General features: G+C 44.6%; 1 protein-coding gene across 3 annotated transcripts in view; it reads left to right on the forward strand.

Moving 5' to 3' along the window:
- Positions 1 to 16,497, forward strand: part of CDK7 (cyclin dependent kinase 7) — a 633,476-nt gene that overhangs the window by 553,055 nt on the left and 63,924 nt on the right. The window lies entirely within an intron of this gene.

Genomic DNA, 16,497 nt, shown 5'->3' on the forward strand with positions numbered 1-16,497 from the left:
CTGTTTGTCTATTTCACAACCTTGCTTTTTGGGGCACACTTTCCCATTGGTCAGGCATATTTGGTTTTACATTTTGAAGATGAACTGGAGACCTCCAGCCCTTTAAGATGAGTAGCAATACCCTGGAGATGGATGGGAATGCAGATTTTAATCAAACATCAATAATTCAGACAACACAAATATCTTGGCAAAAGTTTCTGTTTTTAATGTAACTAACTAAAACGGGGAGTACAACGAACATCAGCAATCACTCGATACTGAACTCTCAATCAGTTCATAAAAAAGCTGGCTTCTTAAAGCCAAAATTAGTCACAGCTGATGTGTTGACCTGCGTCATTACCAATGTCATCCTACGTGGCAAACTTCTAAAACCTATCGGGAAGCGGGAAGTGAATAACTTGGCATAAGTGTTATATCTGTATAGAGTAATGAAGAAAAATAATTGGATACTTAACATCAGGTGGGGTAACTCAGCCCTCCCTTCAAAATGGCCACTGTGAACGTCACTAAATGTGCAACATCCCATTGGCTACACAAACTAGAAGACCCCCAACTACGTGGTCCTCTACAATTGGTTGGCTACTAACCCCCGTCAGTAACCTTCCACCTACGTTAGCAGCATACAGACTGAACAACCAGGTGCGGGTGAGCTTGTCTTGATAATAGCATACCACCAATTAAAAGTACACTCCCATCACCACCTCAATTGTTCAGTGTCAATTCGTTTTTGAAGTTGGCCTTGAGTCTGTAGTATTCTCTGGGATTTTCTAAGGAGTATGGGTACTATCTGGCTTCCGTGCGTAGGTGTTAACTCCTCCTGCGTCCAACTTTCTTCCATCACATGACTGGACACCACGATTTGAGCCTTTTCTTGTATTTGATTTTATTCCCCAATAGTCCTCTGACGTCTCTTGTTTTCACTTGACCTTCTTGAACAGGAGTTTGTTCTTTCACGTTAATTGTATCTAATGTCAGCCAATTCTATTTCTGATAAGACATTAGCTCTCTTGGCTCATCCAACTCCTTAGCTGAAATATATTCTTTATAATTCAATTGCTTTTGTAACTACAACACTGATTTGAGGCCTTGCTCGTTGCTGAAGACCGCTATATACGTAGTGGAAACATTCATTCTTTATTTAATCCATATGTATCTGAGGTATATATGTATATGTTGGTGCTTGCTGAAATCTATTCACTATAAGCATTTGGCTAGCTTCATGATTGCTTTGCTGCTTGCGTTTCATTGCATCTGTACACGTTTAAACTAAGTATCAACTCTTATGGCATAAATCTCTTCATTTTGATCCCAAGATGTCAATTATCCTTAGTACTTATTTGTTCTTCATAAATCGTCTGCCTCTCTGGTCTGCCTCTCTGGTCTGTTTATCTTCCATATGGAGTCGATTCAGTTTCGTATGACGTCACCATTCATCTTGATCATTCAGTTTTTTTTTCTTTCATCAGGAATCGCATTCAAATGGCCATCGTATTGTCTTGAATGTAGGTATGGTTTCCTTAATGGGTACTTCACTTCCCATATTCTCTTGGGTATAGATATTCTTATGGGTACTGCAGTGTCGTTGCTCTTGTTATGTTATTGTGCTTGTACCGCGCCAAAGCCCATAGGCATCCAGGTGCATAAGAGAACAAAATACAGTGAGCAAAAGATTACCGTAGAAGTTTACACTAACACTAATTGAAAAGATACGTTTTTAGTTGTTTTCGGAAGGCGAGAAGGTCTTCTGTCTTACGCAGGGATGCAGGCAGTGCATTCCATGCTTTGGCTCCCTGAGTGTGGAAAGCCCTTCCAGAACCTCGGGACCGTTTCACCCGGTGCTGTACCAGTAAATAGCCTTCAGCCGACCTAAGATTCCTTTTAGGCTGGTAGATGCCAATGACATCCTTTAGGTAAGCAGGAGCATTTCCAAAGATGCATTTATGACATATTGTTATCAGTTTAAATTGAATTCTGCTTTCCACGGGAAGCCAGCGCAATTTCTTTCTGGCTGCAGTAGTGGGTTCAGAACGCCTCATTTGAAAAATGATACAGATAGCTTTGTTTTGGATTTTTTGTAGATCCTGAATTTGGGCTTTAACTGCACCGCCTAGAAGTGCATTACAGTAGTCTACCCGTGGCAAGATGACGGCTCTCACGAGTTTAATACGGTTTTCGACCGAGACTAATGGTGCAAACTTCCTGAGCACTTTAAGATGATAGTTAGTGCTAATTGCTGCAACATGGGCTTCACAGTCTAAACTGGTTTCAATGAAGGTGCCCAAGGTTTTAACTTTCTGCGCAACGTTAATAAAACTACCATCAATCCTGAAGACGGTATACTCCTGGCTCAACTTGATTTATGCCTGACGTGGGCCAAAAATCATGAGCTCTGTCTTTGTGGCATTCAGGCACAGCCAATTGGTGGACATCCACTGTTTTATCAATTGATAAACTGCATTTACTGTGATTTGATCGGTATCATAATCGCCATTGATGTTGAGGACCAACTGGAAGTCGTCAGCATAGTTACAAACGAAGGTCTGAAAAAGATCTAATTTGTAGCAGAGTGGATAAATGTAGATATTGAATAACAATGGGGACAGGCATGCCCCCTGGGGCACTCCACACGTTATAATTAGTGACCCAGAGGCACTGTCCCCCCAATGCACCTGTGACCGACGCCCCTCCAAAAATGCTCTCAACCAGACTATAGCATGATCGGAGAGGCCCCCAACAGTCTGCATTCTTTCAAGTAGGATTTTATGATCTAGCAAGTCAAAGGCTGCTGATAAATCCAACAACATCAGCAGCCCTGACTTGCTATCTTCCAGCCTAGAGAACATAGAAGTCTATAGGTCCAGAAGAGCACTCTGTTCCATGATAACTTCTGGACCCCGACTGCTTGGCATGCAAAATGCCTGCCATCTGGACATGGACCTGAAGCTGGATAGTTGCTATCTTATCTATGAGCTTGAGGAAGAACAAGGTGTTGGTGATTGGTCTAAGGTTTGCTGCATCAGTGGGATCAAGGCCCACTTTTTTTAGTAGCGGTGAAACTGCTACATTCTTTATTGATTGAGGAATGGCACCTGTTCGAAAGGAAGCATTGGCAAATCTACAAAGAAAAGGCGCAAAGAGTTCCTTATGTTCCAAAATAAGTTTGGATGGAAGCAGTTCGCCCGGACAATTGGTAGGATGCATAGACTTGAGAATTTTCAAAATGTCTGATTGGTGTAGTATATGTCAGATACTTTGGTTCATGCTTTTCAGGTAATGAAGGCGGGGTAGGTGGCGTGGGGTTATGTGGCTCCTCCTCTACAAAGACCACCAGTTTACACACCCATTTACTATCCTCCAGTTTACACCCATGTGATAGTCACAGGTGAAATCACTGTACTTCAAGGGCATCAGTGTTCCATAACCAGCTGGGGCGCAATAAGTTGAAGTTCTTTTAACTAGACTCAAGAGATGCCCATTGTAATGAATAGGAGTCCTAAATCCTAGACTGCACTTTTTTTGCGTGAGGCCACTGTATTTTTTTATTTTTTCCTGACCTTTTCTCTGAGTTCTCATCAGGACGTGACCCCCGAATATGATCCTAAGAGACCCTAAACGTCCATTTCGAGGATAGGGTGCAACAAAGGCACCTGCTCCTCTGAGCCCCTTTGCACAGCTGGCTTTGTTGGATTCACGGGTTGGCAACAGTTCTTGTGAATCCATTCTGTAAATCTGGTAGTGTCCAACACATAGACATTTCAAGCTACCAAATAATGAGGGATAAAATGTTTTGCCATGTATGGCCATAGTCGCTTCCAGTCGCGGAAAAGCCTTAGCTACAGTTATCAAAACTATATATGATGTATTTTTTGATCGGTGTCTAGATTGAGACTTAAATCCGCTCCTTGAGAGAGCCTGGGAAGATGCCTGAGAATTGTGTTTGTCTGCAACCCATACCCCAGAATTGGGTGACCGCCAAATGTTTTGTATGGCAACTTAGTTTACAATTAACCACCAAAGTTCCTTAAAGAAAGGTTCTAATGGATTGCTTATCCTCATCTGATATTTGTATCCCAGTGTAGCTGGCCTTTGGAAACCTTTGCACCACCAGGGGGTGCAGCGCGGCTCCTCATTGCTCCCCCGGCATCTCTGTGCATCGCACAGTACATGACATCAGAGGCCAGTATATATATTGAGGCAGCACACCCTGTGAACTCAGTCGATATTTTCAGAGCACTCTGTTCGCTTCAGGAACACATCTGCTTTGTTTTTGCAGTAATAATGCCTAATCCCGCAAGTGCCTCAGGCTTCAAGCCCTGCATTGATTGCGGCCAGCAGATGTCGGTCTCGGACCCCCACAGGATTTGTCTCTACTACCTGAGGTAGCAACATGACCTCCCTGGCTGAGGCTCATGCCAATCCATGCACCTGAAGGCCCTCCGGCAGCAGGGCGCTAAACTCACAAGGGAAAGGGCCAAGAGAAGAGATCTCTGTGGAAGGGCTTGAAGCAGAGGTCAGAAGGCAGGTGTTTGGTAAGAATTAGTACAGTCCGACTGGTGTGGGACTACACAAGACTAATCTGCTTGGTATTAGGTAACCCACCTTTTCATATAGGCCTGTACTACACAAGTTGGTAGTGTGACTGACCAGCCAGGCTTCTCTTAAGAGGGGGTAATGTGAGGTGTAGAACTGTACAATTGAAATCAGTAAGTACTAGTATCCAAGTAGCACTTACACACTTGAAGTTAAAAATCATTTACAGTGGATTAGCCTTAGAAACTTTGCAATTTAACGTCACTAGTGTCTGCTAAGACATAGAAATTTTCCATTTGACATAATTTGTATATATGGCAGGTCTATTTGCACAGCATTATTTGCACAGCCTTTTTGCGCAGCAACATTTGCACAGCACATTTTCAAGAATTGGGTGACCCCCAAACTAGACAGAACTTTAGGCATGTGGCTTACCTTTCCATGTAATGGCCTACATAGTGCCATTATGTGACATTCCAAAATGGCCACACTATTGATGTCTCGCGCATCGGTAGTCTTTAGATTGAATTCCACATACTTTTTTTCGAGTTACATAGTCAAACTAAGAAACAGATATAGGACTATCTTTACCGCAGGTGTGCGCACACCTTTCTCTTAAGCTTTCTCAACCACGTAAATTATTTAATGGGTGGAAACAGACAGGCAGATCATGTGACAAAGCAACAAGTTGTTGCGAAACGTGTCATTTTTTGCTGCCGCCTCCTTCTGCGATTCTGAGGCGCTGCATTGATATTTTTAATACAAATTTTCCTCTTGGTGCCCACAAAGATTTGGCCGGATTCAGACTTCACAAGACGATGCACTCGTCAATGGTCACAGGACCCCTGGTATTGGGCTTCTCCAGCTCTGGTGTGGTACAGCAAGTTGGGGGGTGCACCAAATGGAAGCTTTTTTTGAGGCTTGTGCAGGTTTTCCCAGTCGATTTGAAAACGGGGTCAGTACAGCTGCAGGGCTTGACCAGGCACTTGGCGGTCCTGCAGGGTGCTGCTGGCATCTCTTCATGTCTTCTGGATGTTCCTCTCCAGTGGTCGACTCAGCCTCTAGTCCCAAAAACCTTGCCTTTTATGCAATTTTGCATTCATTCACAGCCTTGGCTGTCAATTACACAGCAGGGTGGCTGTCCTATCCGCCGGCCAATCAGGACTGTTTTCACTCAGGCACACCTAGAGACAAAGGACAGGGAAGTTTCGAGAGCCTTCCTCAGTTTCTGCATTTCCAGGCACATTGGAGTCTGGGCGGGCATCAGGGCTGAGGCTCGCAAAGGACTCAAACCTGTTTCAACTAACAGAGGAAAAGCCAAGAAGGAACTAACAAACAGAAAATTGAGAAAAAAGAAGACAGCAGCCATTGTGGGAAAATGGTCACCCATGGGTGCTATAGCTGAGGATTCAACCTGCATTTGGTAGTAAAAAGTAAACCATTGCCACCAGCCATTTAAAGTATGTAAGTGTAACAAAAATTGTCACATAAGAAGTGGGATAGGGAATTACTAAGTAAACCGCCAGCACTCCACATAGGGTGGTGTGTGCTGGCCCCACAAAGGAAAAGGTAAGTGCAACAGGGATCATCTTACTATTCTTGGGAATGGTAGTTCAACCAAAAAAATGTAATTTAAACATTAAGAGAAGTCCAAGGGACTTCTTAGTGGCACTGCACCGAAAGTTCTGTGTGTCACCATGCAAAAAGCAGATGCCTTTGGAGTTTGTCAGGCTCCATAAAACAGTGAAACACAAAAATCCTAGTCAGGAAAAATACATGAGGGAGTGAGAAAACTGTCCTACTCATTCAGGAGAAAAAAATCCCAAGTCCAGAAAAATTGATGCGGGTCTCTAAAGTTGAAAGGATTTGGCACAGAAATGAAAATTCTCCCTAACAGCAGGTCCCCGGCCTGAAATAAGCACTGCAAGTGCTCCCGCTCACTGAGCGGTTCCTTGTGCCACCACTCTTCTTCCTCTTCAAAAAGGATTTCTCACTCCAAGGACTACAAAGGGGCTCCAAAGGTAAAGGTTCCAACTCAATCCCCTACCTCAAAGGGATTGAGGAGCCTTTTGGTTAAAGATGCTCAACATCTTTCCACTGTGCCTGTGCCTGAGCATGCAGTCGCATTCCTATACTGTTTACGGAAGGGTTCGGTCCCAACTCCTCCTGATCGAAGATCCATTCTGGATCCGACACGCTCCGGCCTCTGCAGCATCGGCTTACTCTACTTTGACGGTGCCGATGATGCCGGAGCTCCTCTCAAATTTGTCCCACCTCCTATATGGACATTTGAGATGGAACTAATGCGCTTAGAGTACATTGTCACAGTAGTCTATATACTGTGCATAAAAAGCCTCGCTAAGAGGGATAATAGACCTACCTTAATCTCTGAACCTGTGGCGAGACAGGCAGATCAAGATGGTCAAGCTTATAAAGTAAGCAACCCTCCTAGTGACGTGACCACTAAAGAGAGAAAGGAATATAAAAAGGTGGTCGCTGAAAAGTCAGAAGTGGGAGTAGAGGTAAATGTTATGGCTCCTGATGGTTATTGGCAGTGGTTGTCCATGGCGTATAAAGCCCATTTCGCTGCTGCACGAGAATGACATGGTAATTTAGAGACAACGTACTCCTGGAACACGAGGTAATTCGCATTTTTTTGAAGAAGATGGGTTGATAGCATACTTTGATGGGATGACGATTGTAGCCTTACAAGAAACATGGCTAACTGCTGAAGTTTTCTTTGATGGCCGTTGTACTGTTCATCAATTGGCATCCAAGGGACTTAAAGGAAGACCAAAAGGTGGCCTGTTGGAACAAGCCCAGTGGAACATCTAGAAACGTCCCCAGTCAAATCAGAATGTCCTCATGACTAAGATCAAGTATCAAAGTATAGTAGTAATACTACTAAATGTCTATGATCCCTTGAAAATGGCTGAGACAAAAGCGAATGTGAAGGCGGTAGAACAGCTATTAAAAATGTACAATCACCGCTACCCGTTATGGTTAGTGGGGGATTTTAATGCGAAGATTAGAGCATTACCACAAAATGAAAATGTTATCAATGCATGTTCATCACTGGAGGATAGAAATACTAGAAATAATAGACAAGGGCAGGCATGGTACAATCTGTTAGCTGCTTATGAGATAATAAAATTAAATGGCCTTACTCAGTGATAAAAGTGCTGCCTTTACTAGAATTGAGGGCAAATCTGCGGCTACCCTCGATTTATTTTTTTCAAATATAAGTGGTTTGGAATTTATCAAAGATATGGGCATTGTGGGGCGAGAAGAAAGCGACCATCTTCTGCTATGCTCTCGTTTGGCATTTCACAACATATTGATTGATAAAGCCGAGTATGATAGCAATGGTGAACTATATTTAAATTAAGGAAATAATCTAATTCACTGGCACCCGCAGAACTTACAAACTGCAAATAGGGCTGCAAAGGAGCTATTACCAGGTTTTATATTAGAAGGCAGACCAGAGAGAATACTGATCCAATGATGAGTAATTTCACTTTGTTGTTGCTAAACATTCAATCAAGTTTAGCAGCAAAGCGTATATACAAATCGACTATTGAAAAAACAAACATAAATAGACCACCCCGTAAAGGTTATGACAAGAAAATTAATGCAGCCAAAAAGCACATGCGCAAAGAAATTGCAAGAATCGTCACAAATAAGGATAAACAAGAACCCACAGTGATAACAGTAGTAAAATCGATTAAAAAGGGTTACAGAAGTTGGTTGAAAGCATATAATCATGTGATGGAGGAAAGCAAATGGAAACAAATTGCGAATATGGCACTTAATAACAACTCATTAGGTATATGGTAGATACTACGGAATGGGGAAAAAACATGAACTAACGATCAATTGTATTACAGAAGCCAAATGGGGGGAGCACATATAGATTACTCTCGGTCGAACTGAACACATCAACAATATATTCCCACTTCCTGAGGAAACATGGGAGTGTAAGGCAACAATATTAGACATTATTCTAATAATCAAGCAATTAAACAATTCCCGGGTGGCGGGACCCGATGGTTCTTGTAATGCTCTATTAAAATTGAGTCCAGACCTATGGGCGGCAGCACTTCACATTTTATTTGTTCAGATAGGAAAACTAGGTCAAATACCCAAGACATGGAAAATAAGTCATATATTGACAGTATTTAAAAAAGGTTTGTGGGATATCCCTGCCAATTTCCGTATGCTGGCAATGTTGGACATTCCGTCCAAAATCTTTACACGCATATTGTTGCGGGAACTAAACACATGGATCGAGGAGGAAAATATCCTTCCCTGTAATCGGATAGGTTTTCGAGCAAAATCAAGTAGTGCACACAATCTAATCATGGTAAAATCAGCTATCGAACATGCATGGAGGCGGAGACATCTGAATGTATACTGTGCATTCATTGATTTCTCTGCCGCATTCGATACAGTGATGAGGAATCGGTTGTGGTGAAAACTGAATGCGTGGAATATTCCATGAGGGTTTGTTGATGTATTCCGATACATACGTTCGCCTGCGGTTAAATAAAAAAGGAAAATTATCGACTCTGTTCACCACGAGTAGTGGTGTTTAACAAGGTTGTATTGTGGCAGCCACACTTTAATTTATATTTGGCTGATTTGAAAGAGGAGTTCGCCAATACAGATGCCAATCCAGTACAAATTAGCACAGTGTTGCTTGGATGGCTAGCCTATGCAGATGATCTGTTAGTTTTGGATTACACTCCCATAGGACTACAGCGCATGTTAGATACATTGGTTGCGTATTCAACCATAAATGGCCTAACCATAAACATTGAAAAGAGTAAAATAATGCTGTTCCCAGAGACCACAAAACCCAAGAAATGTGTGTGGAAGTTACATAATCAACCATTAGAACAAGTCTCGTCATACAAATATCTGGCTTGGGTGATAGATGAAAAGTTAAACTGGGAATCACACTGGCTAGCATTAAAATCGAGATGTATGGTATCTGTCAATGCTCTGTGTGTACATTGGGAGAAATGGAGGTTATTCTGCGACTGGCATATTAACAATATATACAGCAAAGATTAGAACTATATTGTTATATGCTGTGGCTATATGGAGACATAAATATAGGCAGCGCTTGGTGGCATTCGAAGCAAAGATGTTGCAAAAACTTGATATTGCCACAGAATATATCTGTAAAATACCTATATCTCGAATTTGATTTACAAGCTGTAATATCTGTGTTTCGAGGGGATTGGGTCCTCGGACGTATTCCATATCTATGATATGTAATCACCACAGCTGTGCTGATTACATGTCATAGATATGGAATACGTCGTCGGACCATCCCATCGAAAGAACGTTACCAGGTAAGAAAGTAACTTGTTCTTATAAGCCAATGTGTTAAGTTATGGGAAAATCTATGTAAACAGCCTATTAATACAATCATAACCCCCTTTGTTCAGGTATATCTGAGTTTAGAAGGTGGCACTGTCATTGGCACAGTGGGAACATTGAAGGAATTGCATGCAAAATGGCTAGATGGTCTCACTAATGTGATGGGTAAGATGTGTTTGATAAGATGGTTAAATATCAAATTAAAAGAATACAGCAATGAGCAGCACATGAATGATTTAGCAACAAAAGCACATAGTGGCTCATATTGCCAAGTCAGGGCTGTAAGAACCACTATACCCACATATGTTATAGCTTATCCTAATGCAAATACATTCCGCACATATTTGTTGAAGTTCAACAACTCAGAGGCTCTGGAAACAAGGGGAGTTATATATGGATTGAAATATGATGAAAGGCAATGTAGACTGTGCGGATGTGAGGTAATTAAATCTCTTAGTCACCTAATAGTGGACTGTGAAAATTTGGGGAACCTTCGGGCAAAATATTTAAAGTCAGATAGTAACAGGATAGATCTGAATGCCATAACTGATATATGATGAAATTGTTTGTTAGGAGATGATACTAGTTTAATCCATTAAATTGTATCCTTTTATCATAAGATTGTGGAAATTTTAAGATGTCTTATATAGGCTTTTAACGTTTTAGTATAATGAGAGACTTTAGTCTGGGTTTTAATTGAGGAAAAGAATGTTTTTAATAAGTGTTTTTAATTGTCATGTATATACAGAGCCATTTGGCTATAAGTATATTATATATAAATAAATATATGGACATTTATGTCAATGATGGACCAAATCGTTCACTAGGAAGGTGACCCCATTCCCTTTGGGATGTAGCCACTATGCCCAAGATTGGGCACTTGCCTGAGGAGTTCTATGATGAAGGTGAGGACACGTTGGAACCGGCTTCAGGGCTACAAGAAGCAAGTGTCCTTGACACTTCCCATTAGTTGGATATTCTACCGGTGCACCTTCCATCACATTAGCTGGAAGGTGCATGAGCAATAAGGCACATGAGGCGCTGGAGAAGGACCCCAGGCCTCTTTACAACACCTCATGGCCAAAGGGGTTGACAGCCTAGGGTTAACAGCCCTCAAGTTCAATTTGAACTGATGGACATCATGAAAGATGGCCCCAAAAGGGGAAACCTTACTGCCCTTCAATATGCAATTGACGCCTCAGTGTTGGAGGCCTGACAGACAACAGCCTCTGTACCAACAGTGGATCAGGAATTGGTGAGCCTTCGGACCCGGCCTTCCTATCCACCCATGCCACCCCTCAGGGCTTGGCTGTGCAGGCTGGTACTGCCAACCAGTGGACATCCACTTTCCACACTCTACCTCTGGACAGGGAAAGCAAGAGATTGGACACATGAGGGAAGAAAGTTTTTGCTTCAGGCAGCCTGGCCCTCAGATCGATAAACGCCTCCTCTGCCCTTACAAAATCTTCTTTTGGGCACTGATCAGAAGTGTGTGGAGTAGCCAAATCCCTTCCCGTGGTGAGGTGAGAGGGCTTTGAAGCCATTTTACCCGATGGCAGGAAAGTGTCCTGGTGTATTTTGCAATCAGGACTGGATATGGGTGACTGATGTGCTGTTCTATGGCTACTGGCACAGTAGTCAGGTGACGTACTTGGATGAAGACTTTGGGATTTGCACAGGATGTACAGACAAAGCTCCTGGATATGCCCTTTGATGGACATATATAACCTCTTTGGTGCCAAAGCTGCTACTTGCAGAGGTTCCAATCCACTAAAGTGACTAACACATCTTCGGGTTGTCTACGCATTCTATGCAACAACCCTCCATTCTATCCAGCACCCCTCCACCCCATCTAGCAGATGTTGTGAATTCAATCCTCCACCCCCTTGCCCAGTGTGAGAGAGGTCCGCTCACCCTATGTAGGCAGCAAACTTGCCTTTTCCACAAAGGAGTTCAGAGGGGCAGAATTGCTGCATCCTCGGTGCCCCTCAGCCACCCCAGGTCCAAACCCCTTTGAGGGACTATGTCCCACAAGTCCGCAGTGGAAGGGAGAATTTCCCACTTCAGCACAGAATGGTCCTGCATCCAATCTAATTCTTAGGACATGCAGGCCGTTATTCAAGGATGTCGCCCTTTCATTTAACGTCCACCAGACCATCCTGCTGCCAACATTCCTGCTTCCAGAACCCCTCCTTTTTGGAGGAAGTCTGTCGGCTACTGACAAAGAGTGAGGTCTTGGGTGAGGTCTTTCTGATACCCTCTTGGAATGAGGTAAAAGATGGTACTCCATTTACTTTCTGGTTCCAAAGAAGGACCAGGGCTTTACTTCCCATCATTGAGTTGAGGCTACTGAATCTGTACTTAAGGAAGGACTAACTTAAGATGGAAATTCTGGCCCAAATGCTTACAGCCCTCCATCTGCAGGACTAGTTGATGTCACTGGACATTCAGGATGTCTACTTCCAGGTGCTTGTCCATGTGAAGCACAGGACGTACCTGAGATTTGTTGTGGGCCAACATCATTACCAGTTCAGAGTCTTGCCGTTCAGTGTTTCTTCTACACCCAGGGTTTTCACCGAGCTACTGGTGGTGGTGGTGGTAACTTGCCTCGGGAGGTAGGGCATGTAGTTACCAACCTGGACGACTGGCTTGTCGAAGCTTGCTCCACAGACCAGGTGTTGGATCAGTTTGTTACATATCGTGTGCTTTTCCCTGAACTTCAAAATGTTTAAGCTTTTGCCGTCCCAGTCACTCAGATTTCTCAGGGTGTTCTTGGACACACTCCTGGTCGGGAGGAAATATTCTGAAGACAGAGTGGTGAACATCACTGATGGTATGCAATCCCAGGGTCAAGCTTGCGCATTGGCCTTCCTGCGCTTGCTGGGTCTCAGGGCCTCCAGCATTCTGATGGTCCTGCAGGCCTGATTTCACATGAGGTCGCTTCAGTGGCTCCTCCGGTGCCAGTGGTCTCAATTTCAGGTGCACATACCTGACCTTCTGCAAGTCTGATGTTGAGGTTCTTGAGATCTTGCATGGTGGTCTATTGCGAGACAACTTTTTGACAGGTATGTTTTGGCAGCCATGGCCTCAAATAGCAGTGGTTACTGACGCATCCCTGAAAGTTTGGAGCATTCACCTGAAGTGAACGGACTGTCATCTCCTTCATAGTCTCAGGAACACGTTAATTTGCTGGAGTTGAGAGCAATTAGGCTGGCCCTGGTTGCTTTCCTTCTTTCTGTACAAGGCAAACTGTGTTGGTCCTGACGGACAAAACCATAGCATTGCACTACTTCGACAACCGAGGCGTTGTAAGGTCAATGCAGCTGTGATTCTGGGCCCTGGAGAACGATGTGAGACTGATGGTGGCTCACCTTGTTGGAAAGGAGAATGTCACAACGGATGCCTTGAGTAGACACTTTGGCCTCCCATGAGTGTGAGCTTTGCCAGGAAGTTCTGATGCGAGGATTAGGATGAATGGAGTTTTTAGCTATACACTGAAGGTCTGCACCCTCAGTGCTGTACTTTAAAGGTTTCAGGTGGCAGTTACTCCTGTGATATCTATTTAAGTTGATCACATTTATCCAATAAATGCGTAGTGAGTGCCAAGATCTCATCTTGAAAATTGGGACTATCACTGGATAATTCAGTAACCGCTTCCTCTGTGACATCCACCCTTTTACCTATTGAAATCATAGGTAGGCATATCACTGTACATAAACTAATATATACACATTCACTTCTGGGGTGCTCTGACGACCATGCATGAACACTTTACTTTTAAACACAGTAAGAGCAGTAATAAAACACTGTAGTGTAGCAAAGTAAGAGAAGAAAGACAAGTTATGTAATGAACCAATTTTTGAACGTATAGGTAGGAGTTTAAACTGAATACTCAGCCTTATAAGTATAATGCTCTACACTTAATTTATTCCCTTGCTAGACGAGAGGGGCCTAGTGCCCTAAAATGTACAAGTCATCACAAGTTCACAACCCATCTGTCCCCCCTTGCCTCAACTGACCACTCGCCTTCCTCCTTTTCCTCCCTCTGGAAGAAGTCACCACAGATGTTAACTCCATGAAGGTCTCTTCCAAACAGTTTGCCCCTTGCTCATCCAGAACCATCAAGGACAACATGTCCTCCCGCCCCTGCTCTCGCTGATCTTTGTAACCACTCCTTTGCTAATGGTTCTCGCCCATTCTCCCTCAAGGACTCCCTTGTGCGCCCTTTCATTAAAAAAACAGTCCGCAGACACTTCCCGCCCAGCCAACTATCGTCTCTTTGGAAACTGCTTGGGAAGTTGGCCCTCCCCAACTTCACTCCCACACTGAACTTTATTGCGATCTTCATGACTATCAGACTGGATTCCGAGCAGCCAGAGGCACAGAAACTGCTCTTCTGATCACCAGTGAAGAACTGCTTGCATCCCTTAATTCCAACTCCCCCGATGTACTCGTCCTCCTCGATCTCTCCTCTGCATTTCAAGTGAACCACTCCATCCTCATAAAAAGGCTCCATGACACCCTTGGTATCTCAGAGCGGGCACTCGACTGACTTACCTCCTTCTTAACTGAGCGCTCTTGCAAAGTCATACTGGGCACCTTCTCCTCCCCTACTTCCTCCTCCACCTGTGGCGTTCCCCCAGGGCTCCATTCTTTCCCCTTGGTTCTTTAACTTCTCCAGCATTGGATCTTTCATGGATTCACATGCTTAGAATATTCCCCGTCGTCAGACTGGGACCCCTCGGTACACATATATAGCCTTTTCCTATAGGAAAACTTCCGACACTTTTGTGTCCTATCTACGTCCTTTTAGGACCCGCCTACACATGCTCCGTAGGCCGTCCCAGTATAAGAGGCCCGCTCCCGCGGCTCCCCTTCAGATTTCAACCGTCTCCAAAGTAGTGGGATCTCCTCGCGTTGTCTTACTATTTTGTACAAGGTTGTATTCCTGGAGTTTGAGCGAAAATGTCCTCTGTCAGGAAAAGCGATATTCCGTCCATGCGCGACGTGTGGCTTGAAAAAAGTTTACGAGGGGGACGGACATATGGATTGTATATATTGCCTCCACCCTCATCATTCGGCGGATAACTGCAACATATGCAAAGGGTTTTCTCAAAAAACCCTCAAAGACCGGAGTCGACGACTGGTGGCATGGCTGAATGATGGAGCGGGGGCATACCCCCCTTCGGAGGTAGGCTCCACACAATCGGCGAAAACATCACGCCGCGCTACCTCGTCGGAACCACCGGCTAAGAAATCTCAACCGACGGAAAAAGAGTCGTCTGGAAGTCACTCAACTAGAGACTCCTCGTCAAAGAAATCATCTTCATCAAAAAAGTATGAAAAGGAAAGGAAATCCTCCTCGGGCGATCATCATAGATCGACCACGAGTCGAGAGTCGAGTAAAAGCAAGCCAAGTGTGGAAAAGGCGGGACCGCCTAAACCACCTGCTAAGTCACCGTCGTTGACGGCGGTCCAGTCATCGGCCTCCACCCTGCAACTTACGCAGGTGGCATCCACCGTCCCACCGACAACGGCGGCGACGATGGCCTCGTCGACGGGGGTTCTACAGGAGGCCTGGAGGCCTGAAGTTTTTGATCCGATCCCCCCGGATACTTTACTGCAAGAACAGGCTGTGTCACTGTCCTCGGAGGACGAGAACGAGAGAATAGCTGGCCCAGCAGACCTAGGGCTACGAGTGGCTGACAAGTCGTCGACGAGAGGATCCGTTATACCGGTATCTGCCCCTCTTCTCAATCCTCAATCTGTTTTGTCATTGGAAAATCTGTCCACGCTTCAGTCTTTGCTACAGTCGTTGGACCAGAGACTACCTCAGGCAAACCTGCCACAGTCACCCGTCGACGAGCCGGGCCGTCCCGTCCACCGACGCACCTACGCACGCCAATCTCAGCACTGGCACAAGAGGAAGGTGAGCTGCCAGATTCGGAGTCTGACAGGGGAGCCATGACGGATATCTCATCATCCCCCTCCAGGGATCCAACCTGGGAGTCAGAGGTGGAGTTGGAAACCCCTAGAAGCCCAGCTCACCCGTCCCCTCCGGACGACATTGCATCATTCCATTCTATGATGGAGAAGGCATGCTAAGAATTTGGTTTGTCCCAGGAAGAACAGAAAAAGGACTGTTTTTTGTTCGACCACATGGGTAAGAGAAGGAGGTCTGTGTTCTCTATACCAATACTAGACCACGTGTGGAAGGAGGGGTTGCAAACAATGCAGCACCCTTTTTCAGAGCCGGCAGTGAAAGGACGCCTCGAGAAAAAGTTTAAGGCTCCAGAGTCTACCCCCAAGTGTTTATCCTCCCAACCAACGCCAGACTCGGTGGTGTCGGCGGCAGCGGCGAGGAAGGCGAAGGCCCAGCACAAGTGCACGACTCCGCCTGAAAACGAAGCGAGACACCAGGATGCCTTTGGCAAAAAAGTGCTATCTGTGGGAGCGACCACAGAAAAGGCCGCAAACTCTCTGGCGATTGTAGCCAGATACGATAGGGAGATGTGGCACAGGCTAGCTCTGTTGCTTGATCATCTTCCGGAAGAGCATAGGAAGGCAGCGATGTTACTT

The sequence above is a fragment of the Ambystoma mexicanum genome, chromosome 6p, assembly GCF_040938575.1.
Source record: "Ambystoma mexicanum isolate Mex_15411 chromosome 6p, UKY_AmexF1_1, whole genome shotgun sequence".
In the NCBI taxonomy this organism is placed as follows: domain Eukaryota; kingdom Metazoa; phylum Chordata; class Amphibia; order Caudata; family Ambystomatidae; genus Ambystoma; species Ambystoma mexicanum.